General features: G+C 49.7%; 1 pseudogene; it reads right to left on the reverse strand.

Annotated features, from left to right (window-relative positions):
* Positions 1-6,117: 6,117 nt before the first annotated feature.
* LOC147984519 (uncharacterized) lies at positions 6,118-9,299 on the reverse strand (annotated as a pseudogene).
* Positions 9,300-9,569: the final 270 nt, after the last annotated feature.

Genomic DNA, 9,569 nt, shown 5'->3' on the forward strand with positions numbered 1-9,569 from the left:
ACTTTTGTTTCTACACATAAATAACACGATGGTAATTCTACTGAAAACAGCGTCAGTCCGGGTTAGTTACATTCAAATCATGCAAGTTAGAGTCCAAAACAAGGGCAAAAGTGTTTGTAAAAGTAGATACGACGGAGACGTATCAGTTGGCTGGCGGGAGGACAATTTCCCATGTGTCATTAGAGAGGAGAGCACCGTACTCGTCAGTCATCGCTGCGAGCTAGTTCAGGTCTTTTAGAGCACCACGAATAGCTTGGGAACCGGTGATAGAGCAGCTTCGGTGTCGACATGGAGGTTAAGACGCTCATGCGGACCGATGGTCTTGCCGGCTTGGCGGCGGGTCACCTTGTGGTGAGGAGCAGCCATAGCTGGTCGACGCGTTACCGGTGGAGGAGGGACGACCACAGGTGCCGGGGGCGGCGAACACTGCGGTGTCGTTGTCGGAGACCAACGGGGCGTGGTGGAGGCAGCGTCGAAGGCGAGGCCAGAAGCCGCGGTGTTGGAGTCGGCGGCAGAGGCCGCTGGAGATGGGCCACAGTCGAGCGAGACCGAGGCAGGCACAGGCGAGGCTGGATGGGCCGGTGAATGGCCCGGCGTAGGCGAAGCCGGATGGGCCGGTGAATGACCCGACATGCGCAAAGCTGGTGTGCGCGAGACCGACGTCCGCGCGAACGAGTGGACCGGCATGGACGGTGCCGAGTGGGCCGTCGTGCGTGAGGGTGACGAGGCCGTCTCAGAGGTTGTTGATGGGGAGGCGAGGCGCTGTCCAGCGGAGGGATGCAACCCAACATGCATGGGTGGCATGACGACCGAGTCGAGTATGTCGATCGGACCATCGTCCGAGGGCGGTGTAGAGGCGTGCTGCTGCATGTTAGAGACAGAAAAAAGAGGTTCCCAACGGGAACCGAGTTTCGTCAAAAATCACATGGCGAGAGATGATGATGCGATGAGTTTCAAGTTCCCTACAACGATAGCCACGGTGGTTAGATGGATAGCCAAGAAAAACACATGCGACTGAACGGTGCGACAATTTGTGAGACATAGTGGACGCGATGTTGGGGTAGCATAAACAACCAAAAGTACGAAGAAGGGTGTAGTCTGGTGTTTTGCTAAAAAGAGCGAAGAAAGGACAGGAAGTCGCAAGGGCTTTGGTGGGTAATCTATTGAGAAGATAGGTGGACGTATGGAGGGCTTCAAACCAAAATTTTGGAGGCATGCTCGCTTGAAAAAGCAAAGTACGTACTACGTCGTTGATAGTGAGAATGATGCGTTCAACTTTACCGTTTTGTGGAGAGGTGTATGGGCATGAGAAAGGTAGGAGGATCCCGTGCTGGAGGGAGAGATCCTAAAGGGCGCGATTGTAACGCCCCAGATACAACTTTCCATATTGGTACTCCGACTCTTGCCTTTTCCCGAGATGCGATACGATATTTCTTTCGTAGTTGGGTTTTGTTTTCGTTTTGCATTTTGTCCATGTCATGCATTTCATATCATGTCATCATGTGCATCACATTTGCATACGTGTTCGTCTCATGCATACGAGCATTTTCCCCGTTGTCCGTTTTGCAATCCGTCACTCCTACGTCCTCCGGCGCCCTCTTTTGTCTCTTTTCATGAGCGGGTGTTGAACATTCTTGGAATGGACCGATATTTGTCAAGCGGCCTTGGTACACCACCGGTAGACCGCCTGCCAAGTTTCGTGCCATTTGGAGTCCGTTTGATACTCCAACGGTTAACCGGGGAACCACAAAGGCCTCGTGTGTGTTGCAGCCCAACACCCTTTCAAAACGGCCCAATAAACCTTCCAAACCACTCCCATGTCCTCCGTCGTCGGATCACAATCGCGTGGTCGAAAACTACACCTCATTTGGACACTCCTACCTCCTCCTACCTATAAAAGGCCTCCCCCGCCCAAAATCGCAGTCTAACCCTAGATCTTCCTCCTCCGCGCGCCGGACATGTCCACTCTGCCGCCGGACATGTCCGCGCCGCCACCCCGTCCAGTCCCGGTGCGCCACCTGTCGCCCCGCCGCTCCCCCACACCGCGCCCGGCCCGCCGGGACCTGGATCTGGCCCTCCGGGCCCGAGCCGCCCGATCCCACGCCTCCGCTCCTTGCCTCCCGAGCGCCGCCGCCCGCCTCGAGCACCAGTCGCCGCCAAACTCCGCCGCGTCCTGACCGCGTCCAGCTTCGCCGCGCCGCCCGGAACTTCTGCCGCCACCGTCGACCACCGGTGGCCGCGCCAACCCCGACTCCGGCCTCCTTCCTGCCAGATCCGAGGGAGCTCGTCCGCCGGCGTGCCCCTCCGCTCGCCAGAGCGCCGACCTACGCCGCCCTTCCCCGACCTCATCCGCGGCCGCCCCTCGCCGGAGAAGCCCTCCCTCGCCGGAGTTGACCTCAGTTTGCGCGCCACCGAAGAACCCTAGATCTGAGATCCGAGGAGGGGTATATTTCCACTAAGTCCCTGAGTTTTTGCATTCTTAAGCCCTGTTCAACATGCCATAACTCCTCATCCGTAGACCCGTTTTGAGCGCATGATATATGAAAATGTTCATAATGATGTGATCTTCATTTCATTCCATTGTGACCTGCTTTTTTGAGTCCATCTTGATGCCCAAATCATTGATGCAAGAGTGCTATAAATTGTTAGGTGCTGATTCTTATCAGAGTATGAGGATTTGTCATTTTTGCTACAATTGTTGTGTGCTGCATAAGGGCATGAGCTCTACATGTATTTTGGTCTATGCCATGCCATCTTTACAGGGGTGTATGCCATGTATTTTTGTGATCTTTGTGGTGACTAGCACAAGCATGCAAAGTAGCCTTCGTGATATTGTTGATTTCAGGATCTCGGATTTTGGCTAAGTCTGTGTCTGCTATTATTTTGATGCCATGTAGCCATGTTACTACAGTGAGATACATGCTTTATTTGAGTTGCTTAAGTAAGGATGATTTGGACATATGATTGTGGTATATCCATCCATGCCCCTGTTTGCATTTATGGAGTGCCCTAGCATGACTTAATCTTGCTCTACTTTTGCTATAAAATGTTCCTGGCAGATTGTTTACATGTTAATCAATTTTGCCATGGATGTTGTAGTTGACCCAAGCATGCTATAAACTTGTTCTTGACATGGTTAGCCTTATGAAGATGTCTTCTTACTGATGCTATGCTTAGCTTGTCATGCAAGGCCTTATGATGTGTGAATCGAGCTCGCAAACAGGCCTTCATAACTCTATTTATGGCATGCTCAGTTTTCTGCTAAGTCTGAATCTGTTTATAAAACTTGCTATGTTTACATGGGTGCCATCATATCTTTTGTGCCTTTTTGGCTCATGGTTAGTAAGGGACTTTTGTTCTATGCTTTGAGTAGATTCATGCCATCCTTGTTTTGCTATAATATGTTCCTATAGCATGTTGTTTGCTTGCTCTAAACATGGCTTCCTGATGTTATTCCTGGCATGTTAGTATTTTCACTAAGTCTGTGATGCTGATATCTTTTGCACTTTTGCCATGCTTGTTTGAACCTGCTCTTGTGTGTTTTAGCCGTAGCTCAGTGCTCATCTTTTGTCAAGCATCTTGAGTAGATCACTGCCATGTGCTTTGTTGCTTTGTTGGAGTGCAGTAGCTTAGTTTCTTGTTACATTATAGATGGCATCGTGCTGTTAATCGCAGAATTGTGCCATTCTTGTTTTGCTTGCCATTTGCAAACCGCGCATCCGATTCCGGTGATCTCTATATTGATTTCGACCGAAATCATCTCATCTTTCCAGAGGCACACTTGGTTTGCCAAGTTGATGCCTTGATCAATCTTTCCCTTCCGAAGCACACATATGCATTGCATATCACATCCCGCATGTCATGCCATGTTTTGCATCATGTTGATTGTGCATTGCACCGTGATTGATTGTTGGTCATTTTGCTTGTGTTCTTGCTTTGGGTAGAGCCGAGAGACGAGTACGTGATCGAGGAACCTATTGAGTACGCTTTCAAGGATCAAGCTTTCGTCAACTCTGAGTTCATTTCAGGCAAGATGATCATACCCTCGAAATCACTTCTATCTTTGCTTGCTAGTTGTTTGCTCTATTGCTATGCCGCGATACCTACCACTTGCTATATCATGCCTCCCATATTGCCATGTCAAGCCTCTAACCCACCTTGTCCTAGCAAACCGTTGTTTGGCTATGTTACCACTTTGCTCAGCCCCTCTTATAGTGTTGCTAGTTGCAGGTGAAGATACTGTTTGTTCCTTGTTGGAACCTGGTTATTGTTGGGATATCATTATTATATCTTGTTTACTTTAATGCACCTATATACTTGGTAAAGGGTGGAAGGCTCGGCCTTATGCCTGGTGTTTTGTTCCACTCTTGCCGCCCTAGTTTCCGTCATACCGGTGTTATGTTCCTTGATTTTGAGTCCCTTACGCGGTTGGGTGTTATGAGAACCCCTTAACAGTTTGCTTTGAATAAAACTCCTCCAGCAACGCACAACCTTGGTTTTACATTTTCCTAACAACCTACCACCATATACCTTCCCTTGGGTTCTGCAGACTCAAGGGTCATCTTTATTTTAAGCCCCCCGGGCCAGTGCTCCTATGAGTGTTGGTCCGAACTAGAGTCCTTTGCAGCGCCACCTCGAGGAAACTCGAGGTTTGGTTTTAGCTGTACGGAGCGCTCATCTGGTGTGCCCTGAGAACTAGATACATGTGACTCCTATCGGGATTTGTCGGCACATCGGGCGGCTTTGCTGGTCTTGTTTTACCATTGTCGAAATGTCTTGTAACCGGGATTCCGAGACTGATTGGGTCTTCCCAGGAGAAGGAATATCCTTCGTTGACCGTGAGAGCTTGTGATGGGCTAAGTTGGGACACCCCTGCAAGGTTTTGAACTTTTGAAAGCCGTGCCCGCGGTTATGGGTAGATGGGAATTTGTTAATGTCTGGTTGTAGCAAACTTGAAACTTAACTTAAATAAAATGAATCAACCGCGTGTGTTGCTGTGATGGTCTCTTTTCGGCGGAGTCTGGGATGAGAACACGGTCTCGTGTTATGTTTGAACGTAAGTAGCTTCAGGATCACTTCTTGATCAATATCAGTTTCCCGACCGTGCTTTGCTTCTCTTCTCGCTCTCATTTGTGTAAGTTATCCACCATATATGCCAGTGCTTGCTGCAGCTCCACCTCACTACCCTTTCCTACCTTTAAGCTTAAATAATCTTGATCGCGAGGGTGTGAGATTGCTGAGTCCCCGTGACTCACAGATTACTTCAAAACAGATGCAGGTGTCGATGAAGCCAGTGCAGGGGACACGACCGAAGTCAAGTGGGAGTTCGACGAGGATTCGGGACGTTACTATGTTTCCTTTCCGGACGATCAGTAGAGGAGCCCAGTTGGGGTGATCGGGGATCTAGCATTTGGGGTTGTCTTTCTTTTATGTTGGTTCCGTAGTCGGACCTTGATTGTATTCTGGATGATGTATGTTATTTATGTATTGTGTGAAGTGGCGATTGTAAGCCAACTCTTTATCCCTTTCTTATTCAGTACATGGGGTGTGTAAAGATTACCCCTCTTGCAACATGCCTACTATGCGGTTATGCCTCTAAGTCATGCTCCGACACGTGGGAGATATAGCCGCATCATGGGTGTTACAGCGATTGTCAAATTCATGGTCGTTGTCGCATTAGATCGCTTGGAGAGAAAGAGAGAACTGTGTAGTGACATAAGTACGAAAGTTAGACAAAAGAGCAAAAGCTTCAGATTTTTGCCGCATGGGATATGTCCATACATAGTGAGTGAAATCATCTAAAATTACAAGATAATATTTGTAGCCAGATACACTCTCAATAGATGAAGTCCACAAATCATAGTGAATTAACTCAAACGGTCTATGAGTATGAGTGGTAGAAGCAAAAAAAGGTAAACAGACATGACGGCCAAGTTGACAAGCATGGCATAAACTAGGATCCTTGTGCACTTTATTTATAGGAAGCGAGGATGACGAGAAGAGGCGCGAAACGCGTCATGACCGGGGTGGCCGAGGCACCGGTGCCAAAGGGTGGAGTCGAAGGTGATGGCGGTGAGAGCATGCGGCGAGGTAGTGAGCGGATAGAGGTCACCCGAGCTACTGTACCTGCGAATCACGTGCCCTGTCCTGAGATCCTTCACAGAAAAGCCCCAAGGGTCAAATGCAACCGAGCAATAGTTGTCAGTGGTAAATTAACGAACTGAGATTAAATTCTTAACAATACGAGGAGTAACAAGGACATCACGAAGAGTGAGATGATGAGAGGTGGGGAGACAAACATGTACAGAATGAGTGACAGGAATAGAAGAACCATCACCAATGATGACATGTTGATGTGGAGGAGTTGAAGAGAGGGAGGTGAGATTACCGGCGTCCGAAGACATGTGAGCGGCTGCTCCAGTGTCCATGATCCACTCCGTAGGAGCCTAGAGACTCATGGTATTGGAGTAGCTCGCGAGGGCGGACGAATCCCACGTCTGTGCCGAGGAGGATCCATCGGCGGGGTAGCCGGTGTAGGAGTACGTCACCTATGGGGTTGGAGGTGACGGGACAGGCAGGGCCATGTAGCCCTGAGCAGGAGGGCGATGCAGCGACGCCGAGGAGCGGGGTCCCGGTCCGAGGATGCTGACGGGGCCAGCATGATCGTGCGTGGGAGCGCCAGGACCCATCATCGGGTACATGTGGATGGCACCGGTCCAGGGGTTCTGCATGTTGGGGAAGATGGGGGCGCCACCGCCCCAAGTCTTCTTCTTCCCCTTGTAGCGGCCTGTACCGCACCTGGTGGGAGCACCGTATGTGATACGTCCATTTTGCATCATGCTTTTATATCAATATTTATTGCATTATGGGCTATTATTACACATTATGTCACAATACTTGTGCCTATTCTCTCTTATTTTACAAGGTTTACATAAAGAGGGAGAATGCCGGCAGCTGGGATTCTGGGCTGGAAAAGGAGCAAATATTAGAGACCTATTCTGCACAACTCCAAAAGTCCTGAAACTCCACGGAAGACGTTTTCCAAATATATAAAAAATACTAAGAGCAAGAACTTCACCAGGGGGGCACACCCTGCCCACGAGGGTGTGGGCGTGCCCTACCCCCCTGGGCGCGCCCCCTACCTCGTGGGCCCCCTGGTGTTCCTCCGGTGGCCATCTTCTGCTATATGGAATCTTTCGATGGGAAAAAATCATAAGCCATCTTCTCGGACGAAACTCCGCCGCCACGAGGCGGAACCTTGGCGGAACCAATCTAGGGCTCTGGCAGAGCTGTTCTGCCGGGGAAACTTCCCTCCCGGAGGGGGAAATCATCGCCATCATCATCACCAACGCTCCTCTCATCGGGAGAGGGAAATCTCCATCAACATCTTCATGAGCACCATCTCATCTCAAAACCCTAGTTCATCTCTTGTATCCAATTCTTGTCTCCAAGTCATCTCAAATCATCGCCATCGTCATCACCAACGCTCCTCTCATCGGGAGAGGGAAATCTCCATCAACATCTTCATCAACACCATCTCATCTCAAAACCCTAGTTCATCTCTTGTATCCAATTCTTGTCTCCAAGTCCGGGATTGTTGCTAGTAGGTTGCTAGTAGTGTTAATTACTCCTTGTAGTTGATGCTAGTTGGTTCAATTGGTGGAAGATCATATGTTCAGATCCTATATGCATATTAATACCCCTCTGATTATGAACATGTTTATGCTTTGTGAGTAGTTACTTTTGTTCCTGAGGACATGGGAGAAGTCTTGCTATTAGTAGTCATGTGAATTTGGTATTCGTTCGATATTTTGATGAGATGTATGTTGTCTCTCCTCTAGTGGTGTTATGTGAATGTCGACTACATGACACTTCACCATTATTTGGGCCTAGAGGAAGGCATTGGGAAGTAATAAGTAGATGATGGGTTGCTAGAGTGACAGAAGCTTAAACCCTAGTTTATGCGTTGCTTCGTAAGGGGCTGATTTGGATCCATATGTTTCATGCTCTGATTAGGTTTACCTTAATACTTTTGTTGTAGTTGCGGATGCTTGCAATAGATGTTAATCATAAGTGGGATGCTTGTCCAAGTAAGGGCAGTACCCAAGCACCGGTCCACCCACATACCAAATTATCAAAGTACCGAACGCGAATCATATGAACGTGATGAAAACTAGCTTGACGATATTCCCATGTGTCCTCGGGAGCGCTTTACATCATATAAGTGTTTGTCCAGGCTTGTCCTTTGCTACAAAAAGGATCGGGCCACCTTGCTGCACCTTATTTACTTTTGTTACTTGTTGCTCCTTACAAATTATCTTATCACAAAACTATCTGTTACCACTTATTTCAGTACTTGCAGAGAATACCTTGCTGGAAACCGCTTATCATTTCCTTCTGCTCCTCATTGGGTTCGACACTCTTACTTATCGAAAGGACTACGATAGATCCCCTATACTTGTGGGTCATCAGTATGGCACCGGAGCACCGAGACCGGCCGGTTGTGGTGGTGGATGCGCAGATCCCCCGTGAGGCCCACCGTTGGCGGGAGCAGAGTAGAAGACTGCGGGCGACGTAGAGCTCGGGGAGGACAGCTTAAGTTCCTGGAGAAGAAGCATGTTGTGAAATTCAAGGAACATGGGGAACGGCTTGATGAGAGGCGCGAGGTTGCCGATGTCCTTGTAGTGGTCGTTGAGGCCCTTGATGGTGTTCCACACCAGAGCGTCGTTGGAGACCGAGGCATTGACATCGGCGAGAGCATTAGCGACCATCTTTTGCTCGAGGCAGTAGGCGGTGACGGTCTTGTCGCCTTGGACGATGTTGCGGAACTTCTGGCCGAGGTAGCCCTCACGCGCCTGTTGGTTGTCGTGGAAGAGGGAGGTGATGCCGGCGAAGACAGCGGCAGCCGTGGTACCGGCTGCCATGACCATGTCGGCGATGTCGGGGTTGATGGAGCTGTACAACCACCGAAGGACGGTGGAGTCCATCTGCAGCCACTCCGCGTCAGCTGGAGGGGGTGCCGGTTCAAGATGATCGGCGAGGGCGAACTGGTTGATGGCAATGGTGAGGAAGTTGTGCCACTTGGAGAAGTTGGACGCCTTGAGGTCGAGGGTGACTGGGATGAGGCTCTTGATGTTCTGGATGGAGTTGGCTTGCGCCCATAGGGCAGCGTGGGGATGGAGAGGGTCGGCGTCGGGCATGACGGCGACAGCTGGAGGTGGAGAGGAGGGGCGGTGCGGCACCCTAGGGCAGCGGCGGAAGTGGATGGGGATGGAAGAGAATCATTTGGCTGATACCATGATGGAAACAGAAGGCAAGAGTAATTGACCACACAAATGTGGGTTCCGTGTTACCTCATATATATATAGACAAGTTACAATATAATCATGGAAACAAATCAATACAATCCTAACCATAATGGCCTGATTTATATGCAAATATAGGAGCACTAAATATGGCAGGCTATGACCAGATCGGATTGCCTAACATGGAGGCCAACCGACGGCAGCAACCGACGCCTTCTTCGATGAGGTCGAAGTGGAGATAGATGCGCATGCCGCCACAGAGGA

This window comes from Triticum urartu, chromosome 2A (assembly GCF_056163025.1).
Source record: "Triticum urartu cultivar PI428250 chromosome 2A, HENAU_Tu73, whole genome shotgun sequence".
Lineage (NCBI taxonomy): Eukaryota > Viridiplantae > Streptophyta > Magnoliopsida > Poales > Poaceae > Triticum > Triticum urartu.